Raw genomic sequence first — 25930 nt, 5'->3', positions numbered from 1 at the left:
TAACTTCGAGGCCAATCTGGGCTACAGAGTGAGTTCCAAGAAAGGCTCTAAAGCTACACAGAGAAACCCTGTCTCAAAAAAACAAAAAAGCAAGCAAACAAACAAAAAAAAGAGTTCTTAATCTCACTTACTCACACTGGCAAAGACTGACCTGTACTCACAGTAAAGAAGTCACATGTTTTATCATTGTGCACTTTTCCCTGTCATGATCAATGTCAACATGCCCTTGAAACACATTGCTCCATGACTTTAAACCTTCAGTGGTTCTCCTGTCACTAGTGTACAATTTGAAAATCAAGTCCTGCATACAACATTGAACCTGCCATTCTCCTGCCTCTGCCTAACCTCACTTCTGTTGTTGGTTGTTTTTTACTTTTATTCTTTGTGGTGCCCACCACCCAGCTCCCAATTAAATCCACATGGAGTCTTACTCTTTCTTATAAATGCCCAGCTTTAGCTTGGCTTGTTTCTTGCCAGCTTTTCTTAACTTAAATTATCCTGTCTATCTTTTGCCTTTGGGTTGTTACCTTTCTTTCTTCTTTTGCCTTCTTTCTTTCTATATACCTTTCTTTACTTCTTACTCGGTGGCTGGCTGTGTGGCGGGGTAACTGTCCCCCTAATACCCTCCCCTCCCTGTTCTTGCTTCTCTTCCTTCTTCCCAGATTTCTGCTCTTCTATTACTCTCTCTGTTTGACAGCCCTGCCTATCCTTTCTCCTGCCTTGCTATTGGCCATTCAGTTCTTTATTAGACTATCAAGTGATTTAGACAGGCAAAGTAACACAGCTTCATAGAGTTAAACAAATGCAGCATTGAAGAATGGAATACATCTTTGCATTAAAACAAATGTTCCACAGCATGACAAATGTAACACATCTTAAAATAATATTCCACAGCACACTTCCATCCACAGGCCTCACTGGAGCCCCCAGGATGTGCATTGCCTGTTCTTGAGGTAGCCAGCTGTGCTGGGCCTTTGCAGGTGTCTTTCCTTCTGCTCCTCTCCCTGCAGAGGTAACTTCTTGTCACTCAACCCTCAGTTCAGAAGTTTCCACAGAGCCTTTCTTTGAGTACCCCTTAGGAAGGACCCACTCTCTACTGTGAGCCTTACTTCATTTCCTTCCAAGCATACACTACTCTCAAAATAATTTGGTTCATTTAGACCCATCCTACCCAAGCATCACGTTCTTAGATTCTGGAAGAGTTCCTGGTTGTTATTACTCAATGGGTATTGGCTGGATAAAAGGAGTGGGAGGATGTAAATTTTCAGAATTCACAATGAACCTTTAATATATGTCCTTACATATTTTAGAACAGTGGTTCTCATCCTGTGGGTCACAACCACTTTAGGGGCTGCATATCAGATATCCTGCATATCAGATATTTACATCATGATTCATAACAGTAGCAAAACACAGTTATGAACTATCAACAAAACTTTTTATGGTTGGGGGTCACCACACCATGAGGAACTATATTAAAGGACTGCAGCACTAGGAAGGTTGAGAACCACTGTTTTAGAAGGGAAGAAAGTATTATTCTGAAAGTGTGAATTTACATGATGGCAAGAAGAGGTTGCAATCTGCAGACAGTGGAGTGCAAGAGGGAAGGAAGCGGGCCACATCATCAATTTTATGGAGGGAAGATGCTTGCAATTGCAGGAATTGACTTCTGGCAATGAAGCAATTTCCCACATGTCAGAACTAATCATAGGATCCTAGAAAGTGCTTTTTTTCTTATTGTCATTATTTACCACTCTTTGTAAGATACCAGAGTAGGGAAACTGTTTCATGTGCAGCCCCAGAGCATAGCATGGGACACAAATAATAAAAAGCAACATGTATTTTTATACTGAAGTCTGAAAATCGTAAATGCCATCTGAAAATGCCAGATCTACCTGCTCTTTAATCAGTGCCGCCCATTCGAACACAGCTCGCCTAGGATCCATGGTAATCCTTTCCTTTTCTCTGGGCATGGGGTTAATGCACATGCCTTTAGCAACAACTTCTTCCTGTCTTGTATGTAGACTGACACTTGGCCATTTGGAAGGCTGGAGGCCAGTGTCTGCACTTCCTCATTCACCAGCCTTTTTGTTGTTCAGAAATTTGCTCAGAAGTTTTAAATTTAAATGTCTTTAGTTCATGGATGCAGATTAAAGTTCCTGGGCCTCAAGCAACCATTGTCAAAGAGACTCATAGCACATTGCTTCTAGAATATTGCATGCCAAGCACCCTAGAGTATGCACAAGAGTTATGGATGTGAAGGGCAAGGTTCATGCTTCTTGTGCTCTGTGAAGAAAAGAAAAGCCATGTGAGAAATGTAACTGGGCAGTTCAGCCACAGAGTTTTGAAGAATTGTGCTCCTCTGCTAGTCTAGGCAGAATTTCTTAATACCCCACATCAAATTGCATCCCTTGCCTCTGATTCAAGACTGCATTCATCTCTTCCTCCCACCTCAGGCTTTTATTGATGCTTCTTGCTCCAGGCAGTGCACAAATGCAAACTTCTGTTTACAATCTCTGAGTAATGATGCTAATTCCAGTGCCCAGGGATAACACATCGCTTATTAAACACCATTGCAATAACCATTAGGTGGTAATTCACAGGGAAGCAAAAATGAATAAAAAAAAAGCACCCCTCTCTACCAAAATTAGAAAAACAGAGCATTCCATTCCTGACTAGTAGTGGAAAGAGGTTAGGGCTTTATTGATGACCTGCAGTGTGTCTTCAAAGATTTAATGACCTCTCTAAACTTCAGATGACAATCTGTACATTGGGAATGATCATATTTGTCTTGCTGACCTTCTGCAGTGGGAAAAAATGTATTAAGTTTAATTAAAGTTAAGGTAAGAGCTCTTGAAAGAACATTTTGTCATTTGCATGAGTCCTGCTGTCCATGTACTTTGAAGCAAAGCCAGGAAAGACACCTTAAAACGCAAACACTTCACCATGACATCTACAGCTCTATCTGTTTTTCATGGGATTTGTTTATCTTTATTTTATGTGTTTATTTTTATATGTGTTTATTTATTTTATGTGTTTTTCTTGCATGTATATATAGAAGCACCACATACATTCCAGGTGCTTGAGAAAGCCAGAAGCAAGCACTAACATCCCTGGAACTAGAGTTGTAAGTGGCTGTGGGCCTCTGGGTGGTACTGGGAACCAAATTTGGGTCCTCTGAAAGAGCATCTAGTGCTCCAGTCTTTTTAACTGCAGAGCTACCTCTCCAGCTGTGCACGCTGCTCTTGTCTGCCTCACTCCACTGTCCTGCCTTGCCTTCATCCTGCTGCCTTTCTGCCAAAGCCCCTGTTCTACTCTTATGTTTATTTTCAAAGGTACCCTCTCTCTCTCTCCCTCTCTCCTTCTCTCTCTCCCCACCCCATCTCTCTCTCTCTCTCTCTCTCTCTCTCTCTCTCTCTCTCTCTCTCTCTCTCTCTCTCTCTCGTGTGTGTGCACCTGAGCACATCTGTGGAGGTCAGAAGACAATTGGCAGGAGTTAGTTCTCCTTTTCCACTATGTGGTTTACAGGGGTTCAACTTAGGTCTTCAGGCTTGGTAGCAACACCGTTACCTGCTGAGGCATCTCACCAGTTCAACCTTCCTGTTCTATGTATTCCCTTATTCTCTCTATTCTGCCCTCACTAATGTGTTTTCTAATTCCCTTCATGGTCTACTTTCTAGTTTCATGTCCTAAACACACACACACACACACACACACACACACACACACACACACACACACAGAATCCAGGTTCTATATATGAGAAAAAACCATTTTTTTCTGAATCTTGCTTATTTTGTTTGGCGTACTGATTTCTAGTTCCATCAATTTTCCTAAAAATGCAATGCCACTTTTAAAAAATTAATTAAAGAATAATTCTAAGTATGGATGTACCATAAGGAAATAGAAATATACCCTAAATAAATTCATGTCAATAAGCCTTAACTTTTAAATAAAAAGTTTAAATTACTAGGAAACCAAATGTGACCAAATTAACACAGTGAAGAATCTACATTTATATTGGGAATAGATTATATCCTTCATCATTGAAATATTGAAAACATTGCCCTAAGAGGGTTAGACAAGAAAATAACTTGCTATCACATGTTTTATTCATATTTTCCCTTAAATTCTGGCCAAGTAATGAAGGGTTAGAAATAATCAGATTTCAAAATAAGTATAATAAACCAAAAGATAATGAAAATCAGCCTTAGTGTTTCCTTCCAACACTGCCAGGAGAGCCAGCATCCAAGACCTTTGTGTAAACACCTAGAATGCACCTCCATTCAGGCAGCTGATTATCTTCAATTCTTTTAGAAATTAATATTATTTAAAAGAATTGTTGGTATTATTGAGAATCATAATAGTACCGTAAAGAAGCACCTGGCATTCCTGAGGTTCCCTGAAGGGCAGCCACTCCAGAGGGTCCACCTTCTGTCCTGAAAGGCAGGGAGCCTAAGAAACAGCACATGTGTATTGTGTTGTTATTCAAGTCTCCTTTAGTTTCTAAATATTTCAGGTCACAGTTTCCCAAGCTGATTCCATGACCTGCAGTTGGGTAATCTTTAGTCTGGGCCTCACTAATTTAAAGTGGAGGAGTGGTAGCAAATCCATTTCTGTATCGACCAGCTCTCTACACAGTTCTGTGTACTTATTGGATACACATGAATGCCTAGATTTCTAAGATGTACCAACAGTCATTTGGGGGCCATTTCCAGTGGTCTGGTATAGGGAGAAGATGAAACTTGTGTGTATATTATTGACATTAGCACAGCCATGTCTAAGACCCCAATGCTTCAGACCCATGGGATGGCAAAGCCTTCCCTAGTCATGCTCAGGAGAATGACAAAGCTGGCTACCTGTCCTGGACTGCAGCTTCTTCTTGATCTGTGTTCACAGTCCTATGCTGCTCTCCTATAGAGACCTCCCACTAAGATTAGCTAAAGATGCCTCCTTAACTATATACAGTAAACCACCTCCTTAATTCAAATGTATACAACAAATGCAGTTTCTGGACTGCTGCTGTTGCATCTCCATCAGACATGAGACCCATCGGATCCCATCTTTTGTATGTGTGTCTGTCATCCTTCATTCCCATCGCCCCAGTCAGGTCAACCCTAGTCAAAAAGTCTCAGCAGGCTGAGAGGAATAGCTAATGTATCTCTATGGTGAGTAACAGATCTTATGACAAAAATTAGCACACTACCTTTTAACGGCACCACAGTGAATATTCTTCCTCCAGATCAGAAACGTCTCCCATGGAGGCTTGAATTTATGAAATAGGTATACATTTTTATTTAATCGTTTGTTTGTTTATTTATTTTGGTTTTTCCAGACAGAGTTTCTCTGTGTAGCCCTGGCTGTCCTAGAATTTGCTCTGTAGACCAGGCTGTCTTCAAACTCAGAGATCTGCCTACTTCTACCTCCTGAGTGCTGGGATTAAAAGTATGCGCCACCACCACTCTGGCACTGTGTGTTATTTTAACATATTTTATCTGCAGATCAGCATACTGCCCAGTGAGCTCTGCTCTGCTAGCATGTATACCAAATCCAGAAAGGGTGTGCTTTGCATTGTGTGTGTGTGTGTGTGTGTGTGTGTGTGTGTGTAGTATGAGAAAGCACATAGTATCAAGAGATCCATGGAAACTGACATCTAGACTGTGGAACTGCGTTAAATGGAAAGACCTTCCTGCAGCATTTTCCATTACCAGAAATAGTTTCCGTTAGCTGGATGTTACACTTTGTCTTTATCATTCCACGTTTGAGTTTTTATGAAACATTTTTTCTTGTTACCTTTGTTTGCACCACTGTTATGACTTTATTACAGGGTTTCATTTTTGGTTTTCAGAGTATATTTAAGAAATAAAGTGACAAAAACTTAAAAAATTTATTAAAAAATTATTTACTAAAAATGTGTTTATCTTTCCAAATTAGCAAAAGTGTTGCCTCTGAGTCCTGTTGGTTGTAGTGTGTGTAGGTGCTCTTTTGCATCTTAGATTTTGCACAAACCCAGGCATGAAGTTTTTTTTCCTGGTTTCCTTCCTTGCTTTTAAAAGCAGGAGACTCTTTCAGTTTCAGTTGTCTGTTCATGGAATACAGGATAATTATCTTCCTCCAGTGAATATTGCAAATTTGCAGAGATATGTTGAGTTAATCTATAGGAAGTATTTTTTTACTGCAAAATTTTTTATTTTTTATTGCCCTGGACATGTGTCAAATCTTACTGAATATGGTGCCTCTATAGCTGTACTTTGGGAAAGATTAGAGACAATATTTTGGTTCAGTCAGACAAAATACTATTAGAGATTTGAAGATATTTGACATGAGTACAAGTTGCAAGAGTGATGAGCCTGTATGTCTCATACTTGCCATTCTAGAACAATCCATTCAGACACTTTCTCATTTTCTTATCTATCTTTGCTGCACTCCAGTTAGCCCCATTCCTGATTTGTGCTTGGCTGGTTTGTGCTGTTCCCATGGTTACAGAACCAAGTCGTGGACAGTCCTGATACTATTGTTGCTACTGGTTAAAGGCTCTCGGTCAGCTCCCTCCCTCAGCCCTGGCCTTGCCATATGCCACTGAGCGGTGGACATCTCAGTATCTATGTATGTACAACCATGCGGCTGCCTAAGTGGACAATGGCTAGAGAATGGACTTTGCCTTCTTCCTCGGGACTTTCGGTTCAAAAATCGCTATCACTCACATGGCTTTCTCAGAAGAGAAGGCAAGGAGGTCTGACAATCAACGGGCTTGAAAGCATTTGGCAGCTAGTGCAGAAATGCATCCAGTATCTGCTTTTCCTCCACTCCCGTCTTCTTTCTTTCTTTTCTCTTCTTGACTTCCTCAAATAGCACATTTTAGAAGCTAGAAGATTTATTTTTTGGCTTTCTGTGGAATCTGGGCTAGGCTATCATTTGAACATACGTGCCCCCAAAAGGAAAAGATCATTTGGATCAAAGCAAAAAGAGTATTCCAGTTTTGTCCTGTTAAGCATCTCCCTGGAGGAAAGGAGTCATTGAAGATACACATGTGTATGGCTGTGTTGGCTCATTTTATGTCAACCTGATAAAAACTAGAGTTATCTGAGGGGAGGGCACCTAATTGAGAGAATGCTGCCATAAGATCAGTCTGTAGGCAGGCCTGTAGGGTATTTTCTTAATTAGTGATTGATGTGGGAGGTGGGGATGGTGCCAGTCTTGGGCTGGTGGTCTTGGGTGCTATAAGAAGAAAACAGTCTTAGCAAGCTGTGAGGAGCAAGTGAGGAGCCACTCCCCCTTGGCCTCTGCACCTGCTCCATCCCAAGGCTCTGCTGGTTCCCACCCTGACTGCCTTTGATGATGAATTGTGATATGGAAGGGTCAGAAAAACAAAGTCTTTCCTCCCCGAGTTGCTTTTGGTCATGGTGTTTGATCACAGCGATAGGAACCCTAATACAATGGTTCATTTGGTAAAGTGCTTGTCAGGCAAGCATGGGGACCTTTGATCTAAGTACCCACATGAAAAGCTAGGAAGGAAGTATAGGCGAATCCTTGGGGTTCCCTGGCCTGTGTGTGCCGGTGGTGTACACACACACACACACACACACACACACACACACACACACACACACGGAGGGGGTGGTGGTGGTGTTCTATTTTACTTTTCTGTTGATGTGAACATCATAGCCAAACATAACTTAGGAGAGAAAGTTTTATTTGGCTTATACTTCTGGGTCACAAGCCATCATTAAAGGAAGTTTGGGCAGGAACTCAAGTAGAAACCTCAGAGGAATACTACTTACCGGCTTGACCCCAGCTCATGCTTAGCTAGCTTTCTAAGCCCAGGACCTCCTGCCTGAGAATAGCAGTGCCCACAGTCAGTCATCAATAGAAACAGTCCCTCAATGGCATGGCCACAGGCCTGTCTGGTCAAGGCAGTTCTTCAATTAAGTTCCTTCTTCCCAGGTGTCTCTGCAATGTGTCAAGTTGCGAATAAAAACTAATTAGGGAGCCGGGCATGGTGGCGCACGCCTTTAATCCCAGCACTCGGGAGGCAGAGCCAGGTGGATCTCTGTGAGTTCGAGGCCAGCCTGGGCTACCAAGTGAGCTCCAGGAAAGGCACAAAGCTACACAGAGAAACCCTGTCTCGAAAAAACCAAAAAAAAAAAAAAAACTAATTAGGACAGTAGGTGACCACACCCAGAGCTGGACGTGAGGAACAAGGACATTAACAGCAATGAGAACATGCTATAGGTCCTGAGAGTCGTAGATACATCTGAGGAGATGGCAATAGGCTTGGTTGGAGTGATGGCTTTGTGAAGAGCTTACTGTAGGGCAGCACCGTTCTTTGCTCTTCATAAGTTGTACCTTGATTTCTTCCTTTGAGAGATCATTAAGAAATGTAGCTCTGGGGCTGGAGCGATGGCTCGTGGTTAAAGCATGTAACATTCTTACAGAGGATCTGGGTTCAGTTCACAGAACCTTCATGGTGCCTCCAACTGATGGCCTCTTCTGACCTCCATGAGTACTGACCACCATTCATGTGGTGAACATACATACATGGAAATAAAACACTCATACACAATGAATAAAAATAAATAAATCTTTAAAATAGAAAGACCTGTAGGTTTGCGTGTGAAAAAACTGAAGTTCTGAAAAGTCAAGTACTTGGTCCAAAGTTCACAGCTCACATGACCAGCAAAGAACATGAAGTTCTGGCTCATTGTTTTCATGTTAGTAATGGACTTGAGATTCACCTCATAGGTAGTACTGCTGGATGGCCTCCCATAGAGGAAATGCTGGGTCAGGCTAGAAGATTCTGAATGCCAGCACAAAGAGACTTTATTCTGAAAATGATAAGTCACCACAGGATTTGAACTTCACGAAGATATGGTTCATTTAATGGTTTTACAGTGTTTCTCTTGGTGTTGTGTTCAGAATGGATTGGAAGGGCATTGAGTAGAGGCCAGACATCAGGATGCTCTGCTGATACGTGCTGATAGTGGTTAGTAGTTAATAGACAGGATGTCTGCTGTGTTGGTAAAGGGAAGACTTGACGAATATGTTGTGGGTAAATAAAATACCCCATCATGGATTAGATGTGGTAAAAAGAGAAAAGGACAAACAAAAGATGCTTCCTCATGTGTAAGCCAACTTTGTCAGGCCCAAATCACAGAGAGAAAGAATGCTGTGGAGGACAGCCTGCATTTCTGCGAACAACACCCCAGCAGGGATTTAGTGGTAGGAGCATTAAGGAAACTGAGGCCACTGGGACTTGTGGAACATTTGGAAGTATGTAAACTTCCCCCAGAGGAGAAAGAAAGTGTGTGTGTGTGTGTGTGTGTGTGTGTGTGTGTGTGTGTGTGTGTGTGTGTGTACAGGCATGTAAATTACACAGCTGTAGCCTCTGAGGCTGGAGAATCATGGGTTCCACAACAGCCTAAGCAATACAGTGAAACAAGGGAGAGCAAAGTGTCCAGCCCATCAGACTGTCTCCATTTGCCTTCTCCTAGATGGATCTTAGAGGCCCCCTACACACTTCTCTGCATGCATTGTCCAGGAGTTCTGAGAAGGCAGAGGATGGATCTTAGAGGCCCCCTACACACTTCTCTGAATGCATTGTCCAGGAGTTCTGAGAAGGCAGAGGATGGATCTTAGAGACCTCCTGCACACTTCTCTGTGTGCATTGTCCAGAAGTTCTGAGTAGGCAGAGGATGGATCTTAGAGACCTCCTGCACACTTGTCTGCATGCATTGTCCAGGAGTTCTGAGAAGGCAGAGGATGGATCTTAGAGGCCTCCTGCACTCTTCTCTACATGCATTGTCCAGGAGTTCTGAGAAGGCAGAGGATGGATCTTAGAGACTTCCTGCACACTTGTCTGCATGCATTGTCCAGTTCTGAGTAGGCGGAGGATGGATCTTAGAGACTTCCTGCACACTTCTCTGCATGTGTTGTTCAGGAGTTCTGAGTAGGCAGGGAATGGATCTTAGAGACTTCCTGCACACTTGTCTGCATGCATTGTCCAGGAGTTCTGAGTAGACGGAGGATGGATCTTAGAGGCCTTCTGCACACTTCTCTGTGTGTATTGTCCAGGAGTTCTGGGTAGGCAGAGGATGGATCTTAGAGACCTCCTGCACTCTTCTCTGCATGCGTTGTCCAGAAGTTCTGGGTAGGCAGAGGATGGATCTTAAAGGCCTCTTGCACACTTCTCTGCATGCGTTGTCCAGGAGTTCTGGGTAGGCAGAGGATGGATCTTAGAGGCCTCTTGCACACTTCTCTGCATGCGTTGTCCAGGAGTTCTGGGTAGGCAGAGGATGGATCTTAGAGGCCTCTTGCACACTTCTCTGCATGTGTTGTCCAGGAGTTCTGAGTAGGCGGAGGATGGATCTTAGAGGCCTCCTGCACACTTGTCTGCATCCGTTATCCAGGAGTTCTGAGTAGGCAGAGAGGCGACTTCATCTTTTGGAATAACCTCCTGGAGTAAGGAGGTGGGCAGGCTCTGGGACTGATAAGCTAAATTAGACGGAAAGTGGCTCAAATCAGATTCTAGGTGATTGACGGCTCCTGCCTCTCCACTCACTGCTCCTGTTTTCTAGTCCACTCATTTGGCAAATGATGACTGTCTGTCTTGTGACACTTCTCATATTATTACTTCATCGTTCACCTTCTTGCATTCTTTCTCTTCCTTTTTTCTCTAGCCTTTTTGATTAGTCCTTGCGGGGTAGAGATGATGTTTCCTTGCTTTTTGTATCTTTCTTACTCCTGATCCTGAGAAAAGGACCATGCTTGTGTTTAATTGACAGTTGCTGCTTGAGAAGGGATATTTTCTAAGGAATGTTGTTAAAAGAATCTTACTTTTAGAAAGTAAAAATGAGAGTAAAAATCCTACTCAGTATGTTTTATATAAAAGCATGCACTATCAGAGTAAATAAATTTGAGATAAGTTGTTCTGATCAATATCACAAAAATCATAGAAAGGCTTAGTTTTTTTTTTTTTTTTTACAACAGTGAAACTTTCTCTCTAAATAGGACAGAAAGTCAAATCATGAAATTTCTAATAGCAACAAATCAGGCAGTATCATGTGGTTCAATATAGTAAGATCCAATAGTAATTCATCTGCTTGCTTCCATCAGATGGAATGAGCTCACAGGAAGCAAGTCCCCCTCTGCTTCAGTCTTAGAGAGAGGAAGCTAGGGAGATGCAGGTCCAGGACAGAAGTCAATGTCAGGGCAAGAACTTGAACCATCAGTAATTCCTGTCATGAGTTGGTACCACTGTGGTTGATAGGCCCTCCCTGCTACAATGGAACCTCCAGAACATTGATGTCACATCAATAAGAGTCATTGTCATGAATTGCCTGGCTCTTCTGGGCTCTGGGTTTAGAGCTGATCTTCATCATGTCAGTGATCTTAACTCCCAACTTGCTTTGAGGCAAGGCCAAGGTCAATGTCAATTATCCCAGAGGAGGAGGACCAGCTGATCCACTATATTGTATAGAATACCAGAACAAGGTCAAGCAAGTGAATGCATTAAGTACAAGCATGTGTTTAATAGAAATCTCATTTATTTCGTTACCATTGCAGATGCCAGTAAGGTGGTAGAATAATCTTCCCGGTGGTGGCTGTTCTAAAGAGTGATAGAACAGAACCCATCTCTTATGAAATAGAGACATGATTGCTACCATCTCAGCTATTTAGAACAGGAGTGAAAAGTCTGACTTCTTTTAAACTGTGAAGAAGCAACTAACACCACTATATTCTTAGTGTAAATATTGTAGTAATAAAGCAGATCCTGCAATAAAACTGTAAAGACCATAAGGTATGTAACAATAATGCCATTATCATTGTCAATAAAAATCAATAGCAATTCTTAATTATTGTCTAATATCGCATGACAATAAATAATACACACTTTCTTTTCTTTTTAAAAATTAATTGATTTGTCTATTTTGCATCCTGGCTTCAGTTTCTCCTGCATCCTCTCCTGCCAGTCCTTTCCCCCCAATTCCCCCTCTGTCCCCATCCCCAATCCACTCCTTTTCCATTTCTGTTCAGGAAAGGGCAGGTCTCCCATGGGTATCAACACACCATAGCATATCGAGTTGCAGTAAGACTAAGCACATCCCCATGTATAAGGCTGTGCAAGGTGACCCAGTATGAGGAGTAGGGTCCCAAAGGCCAGCAAAAGAGTCAGAGAGAGCCCCTGCTCCCACTGTTAGGAGTCCCATAAGAAAACCAAGCTACACAACTGTAATATATATGTAGAATGCCTAGGTCATTCCAATACAGACTTTCTGGTTGTTCGTTTAGTCTCTATGAGCTTCTATGAGCCCAGGTTAGTTGATTCTGTGGGTTTTCTTGTGATGTCCTTGACACCTCCAGCTCATATAATCCTCCTCTCTCTGTTCACAGGAAGGATTCCTCAAGCTGTGTTTAATGTTTGACTGTGGGTGTGCATCTGTTTCCATCAGTTGCTAGATAAAACCTCTCTGATGACAGTTGGGCTAGGAACCAATCTATGAGTATGGCAGAATACCATTAGGCATCATTCCATTGATATTTTTCCCTCCAATTGTGTTTGGTTCTATCTTAGGTCTCTGGGTCATCTAGATTGTAGGTCCTGGTACTCCAGGCAGTGTCAGGGGTGGGCTTACTCTCCTGGCACAGGTTTTAGGCGTTGGTTGGTTACTCCCTCAATATCTAGGCCACCCTTACCCCAGCACATCCCATAGGGAGGACAGACTGTAGGTTGAAAGGTTATGTGGCTGGGTCTGTATCCCAATTCCTCCACTAAAAGCCTTACCTGTCATAGGAGATGGCCAGGCTCCATATCTGCTGTTGCTAGGAGTCTCAACTGGGGCCATCCTGGTAGATACCCAGGAGATTCCCTTGTGCCAGGATTGTGCCTTCCCTTTCCAGTAATATCATTCAGTACTTTCTCCCCCCAGTCCCCACCCCCAATGTTATTGCTCACAATCCTGTCCCTACTTACCCTCAGTCCACTCATGAAATCTCTATTTCCCAGGGAGATCTAGGTGTCCCGCCTCCATGTACCCTCCTTGTTACCTAGTCTCTCTGGGGTTGTGGATTGTAGCATGGTTATCCTTTACTTTACAGCTGATATTCATTTATGAGTGAGTACATACCATGTTTATCTTTCTGGGTCTGGGTTACCTCACTCAGGATGATCTTTTCTAGTTGCCTGCAAATTTCATGATGTTATTGTTTTTAATAGCTGACTAATAAATACTCCATTGTGTAAATATACCACATTTTCTTTATCCATTCCTTGGTTGAGAGACATCTAGGTTGTTTCACTTTCTGGATGTTACAAGTAAAGCTGTTATGGACATAGTTGAGCAAGTGTCCTTGTGGTGTGATTGAGCCTCCCTTGGGTATGTGCCCAAGAGTGTTATAGCTGTTTCTTGAGGTATATTGATTCCCAGTTTTCTGAGAAACCACCATATTGATTTCCAAAATGGCTGTACAAGTTTGCACTCTGACCAGCATTGGAGGAGTGTTCCCCTTTCTCCACCTCCTTTCCAGCATGAGCTGACACTTGTGTTTTTTTTTTTTTATCTTAGCCATTCTGACAGGTGTAAGATGGAATCTCAGAGTCATTTGGATTTGCATTTTTTCGATGACTAAGGACATTGCATTACAGTATCTAAGAAGGGTCTAGGTGTGGTCCACAAGAGGTCCACAATTTGGATGCAGAACTGTCAGAGGGAATTGAAGGAGAAAGTGTGTGTTTCATAGTTTTCTTCTCTTTCCTTTGTTCTTTTTGTTTAATCAAGTCAGTAACTCTTCCTCCTTACTTTTTTTTAAACAACCTTGGTTTTATGTGTTTGTCTCTATCTACTTAAGTGGGAAGATTTGGGAAGAGTTAAATTAGTAGTTTTCTTGTTTATTCCTCTTGTTAACTCAAAATTACCTCTGGATTCCCCTAGAGGAAGCTGGATTCCCAAGCAGATGTGTGCAGAGGGGAACCTGTGCGTCATGTGTGGGGCAAGCAACATCAAGCCTTGTGTCAAATTAGAAAAGAGAGATTAGAAGGAGCAACTTCAGAACTAGGATTTGTTATTGGAAATACCAGCAGTCAGGTGTAGCAGGCCAACTCCAGAGCCAGCTTACCAGTACATTGAGTGTGAAACATTAAAACCAAACAAAGCAAGAAACCTGAGTTCTTTCTGCATTCTGACACTACTAAATGCTTAATTGAAGAGTAGCTTTTAGGGTTTGGAAGTATTGGAAATGGAAGAGATGCTTGGCTTAATGTGTATAGAGCTCTATATAACTATATATAACTATATAACTATATAACTATATATATATATATATATATATATATATATATATATATATATATATGAAAAAGCCAGAATCATAATATTAAGAAAAACAAGAAATATTGAAACATGTAACTCCCCACCTCCTTTCTTATTTCCTGTAGGTAGAATTGTCCTATTCTAGGCTGTTTATTCATTTGGGCCAGAGATTGGCCCACTGTATTGTTCTCAGGGACTATTTTGTTTCTTGTAACAACCTAGAGAATAAGAATAAACCACTTTACCAAGGGAGAAAAGGAAGCTGAAAGAAGTTCATGAGATTCCCAAAGACCTGAGATTACAGGTTAAGTCATCTAGCTGGGCTTCTAGCCTGGATCTGTCTGGTTCCAGAGCCACTGCATTATGCACAATGACCTGCATTGTCTCTACTGAGATGCCTTCCAGAAGGAGATGGTATGGTGCTACACTCCTTTAATGCCATCATTTTGGAGATAAATGTGAGTTCAATGTCAGCCTGGTCTACATAGCAAGTTCTAGAACAGCCAGGGCTATACAGTGAATGAGACCTTGTCAAAAAACATTAAATAGAGACTGGAGAGAGAACTCAGTGGCTAAGAGCTCATTCTGCTCTAACAGAAGACTTGAATTTGGTTCCAGAGCTCCTGCCAGGTGGCTCAGAGCTGCCTATGTCTCCAGGTCCAGGAAATCTAATACTCTGGCTTCTGAGGACACCTGCCCATAGACAGAGAGACTGACAGACAGATGCGCACACACACACACACATATGTAAAAATAAACAAACACATATATTTTAAAGAGAGAGAAGGTAGCAGATAAGATCCCTGTAAAGAAAAAGAACCAGTGTAGGTGTTGTCTCAGGCCTACAGAGTTCAGTGGTGCCTTGGAGAAGATGCTGGCTCGCGATTTCCTAAGAGCAGACACCTGGTGTTCCATGGTTGTGGGGACCTGAGACCCCATTCCACAATCAGACCCGCACTGCAGCTCTACCCTGGGTGATGTGTCACCACACTGAAGTCTCAGGAGCACTGCGCTCCCCACCCTAAGCTGTTTTTCTCTGCTTCCTTGTCTCTGGCCTTTTAAGGACAGGTTTCAAATGAGACACAATGTGGACAGCAGTGTCCGAGCACTGAAGGACATCTCTACACTGAAGTGTCTCAAGGATGACCAAGTATGCTGAGTTCTTGCCTTCAAGTCTGAGCACAGTCACCACTGGCAGAATTCCAGCATCCAGTTTGGACTAAAATGCTGAGCCGATGCTGTGACTGTCACTGCTCCTCACACACGGATTTATCCCTAGCTCTGAGGATTGAGGATTGTGTCATTTGCTTCTGCTTTGAGCAACAGTGGAAATAGGTTTACACAACTTAGTCTTTCATTTTTAGCCCCATATGTGATTATGGATGATCTGTGAAGCTGAAAGAAGACAAAAAAATTTCATAAGCTGGGCCTACCCTGTGGTCTCAACAGTAATTTAGCAAATGTGACAAGGGAGCCAACAGGAAACCCTGACGGGTGCGTCCTCAGGCTGTCACACTGATGGTGAGCATGTCCCATTTCTTCCCTCAGGGTGACTTGTAGACATGCTTCCATGTAAATTCTCAGGCAGGAGTTAACAAAGGAAAGCCGTTAACAGACATTCAGGCTACTTTTTAAGGCAGAAAGAAAGGGCTTTTGGAGAACTGGAAGTTTTAGTTCATTGTAGATCTAACAGGGAATGGTCATTCTCCATATTGGCCTCCAGGGTTAGGGGAATCATTGGAGTAGAGAGAAATGATGCTATTTCTGCTTTAAGAAAATGTGTGGGCCCAGATAACATTACATACACAGTTGTGGGACAACTTTATGTGTCACATTTCTTGTTTATCAGATCATTGTCTTCCTCTAGGGGTCATTAATAAAATGTCCTCTTCACAAGAGCAGTGATCAGGCAGGAGCTGATGTCCCCAAATGAAACAGAACAGCTAAGGGGACATCCCCTCTGCTGCATTGGTGTATTCCTGTAGTGTCCCACTTCCTTCACTTTTATAGAGGTCTGTGGTTAAAAATAGACAAATAAAAGGTATTGTTTTGGATTTCAGGTGGTCAGCATACACCAGGTCACTTCAGAATATATTCTGAAAGAAACATCTTACTTCAAATGCTACATGTAGACATTTAGGAAAGATAATGAGCAGATTAAGATTTCCATTGTGAAATAGGATTGTTTTCATTTTATTTAAGAAAAGCTTTAACTGGAGATTAGAGCTAGTGAAGATTTGAATATGCATAATTCTCTCAGCTAGCTTAACATGTGGAATGTGTCCAGTTAGGCAAGGTTATGCATCTTGCATCAAGTTGCAAATTACTGGGGGGATTGTAAAAGCAATTTAGAGATTTTAAAGCAGCATTTATTGATGATATAGAATAGAAAGGCCTGAGTTAATTTGCTAGACATCAGAGTTCATTTGCTACTATGGGCCTCTCACAATAGCCATCTATACATAGTCACTTTGCATATAGGTGGAAATATAGTTTTTACAGTGGGCACTATCAAAAGAATTGAAACTCACTGTCTTAGTGAATTTGGGTGTGGCCAAAACATGCTATTGGATGTGATTGGAACACTAAAATTCTACTTCTTCTTCAAATAATGAGCATGTCATTTTTCTTTTAACTTCTCAGTTACCTGGAGTTTGAAAGTGGTCATATTTCTTACTTTGGAATCACTATTTCTCTTAAAATTCATTTCTCACTATGAATAGTGACTAGTTGTGAGTGAGGGAATAAGACCACACTTCAAAGTTCAGCATGTATTGGCAGAGCACAGTTTCAGGAAAGGGAATATTGCATACATTGTTTTAAAATTAATAGCTCTGACAGATGCCCACCCATAGTTTTCAGTTATCATGGCTCACCTTAATACCAATGTGTGACATTAGGTGCCTCTCCACGAGAGGAAGAAAACCACTTGGAAATTAGGTGCATAGAGGTTATTAAACTAATATTTAAAAGTCTGGTCCTGCACATTTTACTTCACTCCTAATTAAATGCTGTGGGTAGGAATGTATGGTCTCCAGTCTGTGTGCATGCTTGAGCCAGAGTCCACCTGGAGGACAAAAGATGCTGAGAGGCACCTACTTCCTTTGCAGCCTTTCTCCTGGGAGTGTGCCTGATAGCTACCATCAGCAACCACTGCATTAGCCAAAGCTGAAGACTGGCTTTCCCTTTCTCTCCCTCCTCCTGCTTTCCCTTCTTCTATCATTTCCTTTCTTCATTGTGTGTGTGTGTGTATGTGTGTGTGTGTGTGTGTGTGTGTGTGTGTGTGTGCACATGCAAACACGTGTGTTCACAAATGTATGTTTCCCTGTCAGCACACATGTGGAAGTCAGGGAACAACCTTAGGAAATGAGCCTCACTTCCTACCTGGTCTGAGACATGCTGCTTTCTTGACAGATGTCATGCCACTAGCTGGTCTGCAAGCTTCTAGGTTTCTCTGCCAAGCATTAGTCTAAGAAGACAGACTCTTAGAAGGTTATTTATATCTATGTGTGTATAATGTGTGTGTTGGCACACAGCCACAACATACATGTAGAGATCAGAGGACAGCTTCATGGAGTCAGTTGTTTCCTCCACATTTATGTTGTTTCTCAAGATTGAGCTCAGGTCACAAGGCTTTCTTGGCAACTCCTCTACCCATTGAGCCATCTGTCTGGCCCAAGACAGACTTTTTAAAATCATAAAAAGTTAAAAGCTTTCTCCTTCCCATGAGTCTTTCTATAACTTACCTCATTCTCCAAATAACTAAGCATCTTTGAGGAATGGGTTAATAGTACTTGGTGAAGTTCATGAGTCACATCTTGAGCATCATGTAAATCAACAGTTCTCAACCTGTGGGTCACAACCCCCTAGGGGGTTGAACAACCCTTTCACAGGGGTCACCTAAGACCATCAGGAAACAGATATTTACATTATGAATTATAACAGTAGCAAACTTACAGTTTAGCAATGAAAATAATTTTATGGTTGGGGTCACCACAACATGAGGAACTGTATTAAAGGGTCATTAGGAAGGTTGAGAACTACTGATACAAGTGAGGGTGGGAAACTAAAATATAAAATGTAAAATCCTCTGTAATACATTTTATGATTTATTTAAAAATGCTAATGCTACTACATTGTTTCAATGAGCAGCTGAAGTTTTATTCATAAACCTGAGTGAGGGTAGATCAGTCTTAAATATACTGTTGCTAAAGACTTTGTTGATGGATAGCAAAGACATTTTGATTTGATGGATAGTAATGACTTTTAGCATCTATTGAAATTCAGTTACTACAAAATGATTTTAACAATGAGATATGTGTGTTTACTCATGCAACAGGGATGTTGTCTTCACTCTTCCTTCAGCTTTCTTTATTTAGTGATTATCACATTAAAACTTCCACTCTACTATTTGAGCAGCTAGAAAATTTCTTTCCAGTATTCATCATAAAATCCAACCTTGAGTCTCATAAGAAATATTTGGGATCACTTGCTCATGGCTGAACCTAAGACTGTAGTGTCGGTGGCCATTAAGAATATACAACAGATGGCAATTAATAATTCAGGTGTTGACTTACCAGATGAATAATTCTCTGCTAGGGGAATCCTGTTAAACAAGGCTTATGGGACCACAGACTCTGAAAACCAGTTGGTTCTGCCTGAAATTTTTCTCTTGTGCCACTACATTTCTTCCCTAAAAACAACCATAGGTATTTCCCCCACTGTTGTGTATTTATCACATATATATTCCATCTATTGGGCACACAGATAGATGCAGGTGGTCAGGAAGACAATTTCTGCTTAAGCTGTATAATTTTGATGAATAGAAATAATATTGGGATGTTTTTCATGGATCAGACTGACATAGGAATATAGCATTGTTCTCAGCTACAAAGGCAGCTTTTTACACATTTGGCTGATTAAGGACCTCAAAACAAATTCAAAGTAGACGAGTTGCCCCTGGATATGAATTGTACAAAGTCAAATTCTCAGTTGACTATTTGTTGAAACAAAGTCAGGCTGATAACATTAAGACATAACTCCCTGCAGCAACTGACTTTCTGCACATACTCCTGAACCTCAGTTTTGTGATGCAAGGCTCAAGTTTCAGCCAACTAACTGTTTATTGTTTAGGTCCTGAATTTCAATGTTACTCTTCATTGGGAAATGTTGGGCACTGGATACCTATGTGCCTCCTGACTTTGCTTTACAGACTGCACATCAGGGCAGCTAGCTATGGTCAGTGTGACATTTCAGGCCTGGGAGCGGCTGTGTGATTTCTCATGACTCTGTATCTTATTGTTTACTTAATTAATGCCATATGACCCTGAAAATGTAACTCATTTATTGTCCAGAGTTTGTTCTGTGAGGAGTAAGTGAAGAGGTGAGTGAGTGAAGAGGTGAATGAGTGAGTGAGTGAGTGAGTGAGTGAGTGAAGAGGTAAGTGAGTGAGTGAGTGAAGAGGTAAGTGAGTGAGTGAGTGAAGAGGTAAGTGAGTAAGTGAGTGAGTGAAAAGGTGAGTGAGTGAGTGAAGAGGTGAGTGAAGAGGTGAGTGAGTGAGTGAGTGAAGAGGTGAGTGAGTGAAGAGGTGAGTGAAGAGGTGAGTGAGTGAATGAGCGAGTGAAGAGGTGAGTGAAGAGGTGAGTGAGTGAGTGATGTAGAAGAGAAATGCAAGCTATGAGTGAAGAAATGTAGCAGGGAAGAGAGAAGTGTGTATAGAGAGCAGTGAAAAGAGAGAAGTGTAGAGGAAAGATATGCGCTGTGTGGAGACAGATTTTCAGAGAGAGATTTTTCTCTGCAGTAAAAGAGAAAATTACCTTCTTTAGTACTCTCAGACAGAAAAAGTCTAGCCCTCAGTGCATTCGTGGATTTGTTTTCATACCCTGGTGCTGCCTGGAGGCAGCAGTGCTGTAGCCAATGGGCTGGAACATTAATTATCTACACCTGGGTCACATTCCCTATATCTGTTTTCCTAGGGTAGAAGTAAGAGCAGGACCCCCAAAAGAAAACCAGAAGGCATAAAAAGTAAAGACTGGAGCATGCCTCGGTGTATAAAGTGTTGTATGCCCAAGTGTGAGGACTGGAGTCTGGGTTCCCAGCACCCATGGAATGCCTGCCGGGTGTACAGGGAAGGCAGAAGAGGGGTGCCTCAAGCAAGCTGACTGGCTGGACTAGCTGAGTCAGTGAGCTCTGCATTAAATTGGGAGACCTTGTCTCAGTGTCAGGGCAGAAAACAATGAAGGAAAGTCCTGACATCAGTCTCCAGCCTCCACAGGCACATAGCACATGTAGATGCATCTGCGTCCACAACACGTGCCTGTTCACATTTGAACATGCATACATGCATGTACAACCGCATGCAAACACACACCCAAAAAGGTGAAGGTTTTGTTTCACTTGTTTCTTCGTGTGTGTGTGTGTGTGTGTGTGTGTGTGTGTGTGTGTGTGTATCTGCCTGTCTATGTCTGTGAGTGGGCATGTGTGTCATGGTGTACACTTAGAGGTACATGAGCCTGGGGACTGAACTCAGGCCACCAGGCCTTCACCTGCTAAACTGTCTCTCTGGCTCCTGTTTGCTGTTTTGAGGCAAGTTCTCATTTTGTAACCCAAGGCTGACCTGTCCTTCCACCCAGCCTCCTAACTTCTGACACTGCAGGTTAAACCACCATGTCCAGCTTTCAGTGCTAAAGTTTTGTACTGGTTCTAGATAAACCAAATCAGAGGTGCTTACAGAAGTTTTATTTTTGCTACTCAAAGATATGATTCCTTAAAGAAGTGAATTATCTCTGTCTCACCACGTGAGTTATCCATGTAACAACTCTGTAGTAAGCCAGGCAATCTCTGTGAGTTATCCATCTAACAAATCTGTAGTAAGCTAGGCACAAACATTCCCTAACTCTGCTGAGCATCTGAATTGTGCTCATGGTTTTGAACAGTGTCTGTAATATTTTATTAAATGATTTTCATCACTCTGGGCAATAAACAGGTGATGTGACTTATCAGAGTGCAGGTGCTATTTTTAATCCTTAGTGCTCTCTGGAGAGTTTCCAAATAATAATAGCATCTTTAAAAGCCTCAGATTCCCCAAGGAGCAATAAAATTGTGCTGAGTATTGTCCATGATAAATAACCCATCCCCTTTTTCTCCCTTCTATATTTTTACCAGAGAAAGCTTCAGATTTCCTGGCATTTTTGAGGTTGATTGCTGAGTGAACATCAGTATGTATTTGCTTTGCATTGCCATGTGTATTTTTGTAATCACCAAACTCACGAGGATAGGTCTGACTCTTGATAATATAAAAAATCACGGGCAATAAAAGTGTGAGTGCATCAAACAGGGGTTAACAAGATGATACTTTCGGAAATGGAGACATCTTATATTTTACTGGTCATTGGAGTTCTTGGTAACCAACAGAACCAGCGCTTACAGAATCTTGTCCCAGAGAAAAGGAGCCAAGGAGAGCTGCACTCAGCATGATCTTTAGGTTTCTACCTGAGGCCACATTACACAAGCCCAGGAGGAGTCAACAGAAAGAAAGCATAAGACAGCCAATGCAGCAATAAGACCAAGTGGAGATGTTGAAAGGTCTCGTCATTTCAGAATACATGGTTTCTAAGATTGTGGGAACCTGAGAAACGTTGAGGCTGGTGAAGAGCTGTATCCTAGAATTAGAGCAAGCTGGTAGTATATTAACCTCAGCTGGGTCATTATGACCTTCCTGTACTTTCTCCGTTTACAGGGCAAAATCATATCACCTTTGGAAGAAGAAAAATTTCAGACATGTGCAGTTTCCATAAACAATGAATTTGTCATAGTGGGTATTCAAAGAAACAGGGAGAGCTGACTAAAAACTGTGACAGAAAAAGAGCTAAAGGCATTAGACACCAAAGTGATTCAGCTGTTGGCGTCATGAGACACAAGCTCTCACATATATCGTTAGTTTTTTTAAGAAACAGAATTTCATCAGAGATTGAGTCTATCAACCCAATCAAATGAGCATCTTAAAACTTAAAACCATAACGAATGAAACAAAAACTTCATTAGATGTGGTTAACAACAAGTGAGACAGATTAGAACAGAGGATTTGCAATGTGAAAGGGATATCAGTAAAATGTATTTGGATTTAAAGCACAGAACTGGAAAGGGATAGGGATCAAAGACAAAGGTGACTCCATAATGGACATGTAAAGTAGCCTCAAGGTCCAGGCTGGTAGGTGTGGGCCTAGGCAGAGATTAGAAAACGTGGGGTACAAGCAACTTTTCAAGATATATTGGTCAAGTTTTCCAAAATTCATGTCGGACATCAAGGAATAGGTTCACGAAACTTTATAAATATAAAAAAAAGTAAAAAAATATATATCAAGAAATAATCAATCCATTCATCTGTCTATCGATCTATCTATCCATTGATTATAAATATAGCAGACTACTAAAAAACAAAGACAAATAAGAGAATGCTCAAATCATCCAAAAGGGAAAAAAAGACAAAATTTCAAAGATACACAAATTGAATTTGTACATTATAAACAGAACAATGGAGGCTAGAAAATAGTTAAATCACTAAGAGTATCAAAAATTTTACCATTCTTGAATTTTATACCTAGTGAATATATCCTTTAGAAAAGATATATTGCTGAATGTTAAAATAAGATCATTAATGGCCAACATTTCTACACTGAAATTCTTGAAGAAAGTCTTAGTGAGAGGCAAATGGTTCCAGATGGAATCATGGGGATGCTGGGAGGCAAGAAGAGCACTCCAGAGATAATAAATGTCATCGTGAATAAATAAACAGTTTAAAACAATCAAAATAGTGTCTAGTGAAATTTAAATCCCTGCCAAACAAATTAAGATGGGATAATTTAAGCATTTCATAAGTTAAGCAGAGAACTGAAGTGGATTAAAATGATCAAATATTTTAAATCCATTAGTTCAGATGTTAAATATAGTCCTAAGCTGTTGGTCACAGTGGGAGAATGTAAAGAATCATGCATTTGTTCAGTAATTCTTTTGATTACATAAACAAATAGAGGGCATTGTGTTGTGAAACTAGTATTTTAGATGTTACATGACAATTATCACAAGAATGATAATATTCTTATAGATTGTTGTTGATATATAGGAATTGTCTATCTAACCCAAGAAGCTGATAGAGTCAGGAACTGAACACTAATGTCCTGTGGCTGTTACAAAAATGTGACCAGATATGGTGTGCCTCCCAAGTATATATTACCAGTAAGGAATGAAATGTGATCAATAGGAAATTTTTTTTCTAACAAGGCTTGTCCCCAATTAATCAGCAGTAACAAATTAGCACCAAGAAAAGGTTGAGGAGAACTAATAGGTTAAATGAAACTTAAAAGATATATCAACAAGTTATAATGTATAGAGCCTATAACAAAAAGCTTTAAAAAATAGGTCAAGCATGGTGACATACTCCTTTAATCCTAGCACTTGGGTTGCAGAGGCAGGAGGATCTCTGTGAATATGAGGTGGAGTTGGTCTACAAAGTGAGTTCCAGGCCAGCCAGGGTTATGTAGTTAAATAGCTTGTCTCAATAAAATAAAATAAAATAAAATAAAATACGGTAAAATAAAAGTAGAATCACACTAAAAGGCAGCAATAATAATGCATAGTGGAGTAGGGTACAAAAAGTTAAAATGATGTCAAACTCATGTTCAGAGAGGCTAAATCTATTAATTATAGTATATTCTAGTAAGTAAGAGAATGCCTTTTATTTCTGAGGTACCAACTTAAAGAATATGTAATTAGCAAGCTGATAGGGAAAATCAAGTAATAAAATGTATTTGATTAATAGAAGACAAAAGAGTTATTAAGGAACAAAACCAAGAAAAAAATGAAGAACAAATCAAGCTGTTGACTAGAATACGAATGTAACATTAATTACATTAATGTGAGAGAATTTAATATTTCAATTTGAAACCAAAGATTGCCATACTAGATTATAAAAGCAGGACTAATAGTTTGATGCAAATATTAAATCATATAAAGATTAATAGTATATGAAAACACCATGCAAGTACCAACAAAGTGAGGCAGATATGTCTGCCTCTAAGCGGACAGATTTGGTGGTTTCAAAATATTGGAAAGAAATTGGTTAGACTGTAATATAAGTCTTTGTCCTTAGAATTTTGTCATTCTTCTTTCATTAAGTTATAACATGGAGGAAAATGTCAATAGACAAGTAGAAGATTCAAATACTAGATTTAACAATTAATCTAACTGTCATTTGTGGAATAACAACCACATTTATTAAGTGAAGAGTAAACATACTTAAATATGTATCACATTGGGCATATACATAGATGTAAGCACTTCTTAATACATTCTAAAGCTTTAAACCACACTCATTTATATTTAGTTATATATTATCTAATTTTTGAGAATTTCATACATATATGCTACATATTCAATCATGCCCATCCCTTTTTTCCTCCTCCAAGTTCTCCCAGACTCCCCATAATGCTCACAACATCACACTCTATCCTCTTCCTTTCTTTATGACTCACTATGTCTAATTAGAGCTGCCTGGATGGGACTGAGCATAGTGGGCCTTCCATGGGAGCACAGGCCACCCATTAGACTTTTGTTAGAATCTTGGAAATAACTGATCTTCCTCTAATAACAGTCAATTGCCTGTCCTTTTCAGCTAGGAGTGGGACTTTGTGGGACTTTCTCCATCCATGCTGGAATGTTGACTCTCTTCTTCTTGTGCAAGTCTTTTCCAAGCAGCCACAGCTGCTGTGAGTTCATGAAGACAAGAAGACACTATTTTACAGTAATCTTCCCTGGCTTCTTGCTGTCACAGTCTTTCTGTCTCCTCTTCCCAGCATTCCTGAGCATTAGGGGGAGGTTCTTATAGAGTTGTTCCATTTGTGGCCTGAACATTCCACTAACACTTATTGGAGAAACTGTGTTCTAATAACAATATTAAGGTGGAAATATCTTAAAAGTGATGAGAGCATCCCAACTAAGAGGTACTATGTCTCTTATGTGCTGAAGAAAGGCATCTCAATCAAAGTTAGCAACAGTGGTGAGTGATGACAGTGTAATACATCAGACCTTAAGATGAAAGGTGGACTGGTACTTACAGAGAAATGCATAGCCTTAGAGTTTTAGAAGAAGGCCTATAAGTCAGTAGTGCACCAAGAATATAAAAAGAAGCAACAGGGAAAATTCAAATGAAGTAAAATAAAGAGAAGAGCAAAAGTCGTTGTAATAGGAAGTAGTAACATGTAAAAGTCATTTCATTGAAGACTAATAAAGCTAACTAACCATTGAAGAACAATTAAGGAAAAAGCTCTGAAAAAATTTCCAGCCTCAGAACTGAAAAAAGCACCAGAATGACATTACCACAATTTTATTCTAATAAATTTGAAATTTTTAATAAAATAGTTTTAGTTCTAAATGCATTTAAATTAGCATAATATATTCTAGACAATCTGAATTATTCTGTGTAAAAAAGATTATAGCTGTAAATCCTCTCACAAAGCAGACACCAGTTAAATTTAACACCAGACTCTTCCATGTGGGAATAAGTGATGCCAATCATCTATAGATGCACATTATTACCTAGGATAAACTTGACCTCCAAAGACAAAAAA

The 25930-nt window shown here is 40.6% G+C and overlaps 1 protein-coding gene across 2 annotated transcripts in view; it reads left to right on the top strand.

Moving 5' to 3' along the window:
- Fhit (fragile histidine triad diadenosine triphosphatase) overlaps positions 1-25930 on the top strand; it is a 1516285-nt gene that overhangs the window by 249091 nt on the left and 1241264 nt on the right. The gene's annotated exons all lie outside the window — the stretch shown is intronic.

Source organism: Peromyscus leucopus, chromosome 9, assembly GCF_004664715.2.
Source record: "Peromyscus leucopus breed LL Stock chromosome 9, UCI_PerLeu_2.1, whole genome shotgun sequence".
Taxonomy (NCBI): Eukaryota; Metazoa; Chordata; class Mammalia; order Rodentia; family Cricetidae; genus Peromyscus; species Peromyscus leucopus.
The sequence above is the reverse complement of the archived record's forward strand: the minus strand, read 5'-3'. Positions and strand labels throughout refer to the sequence as shown.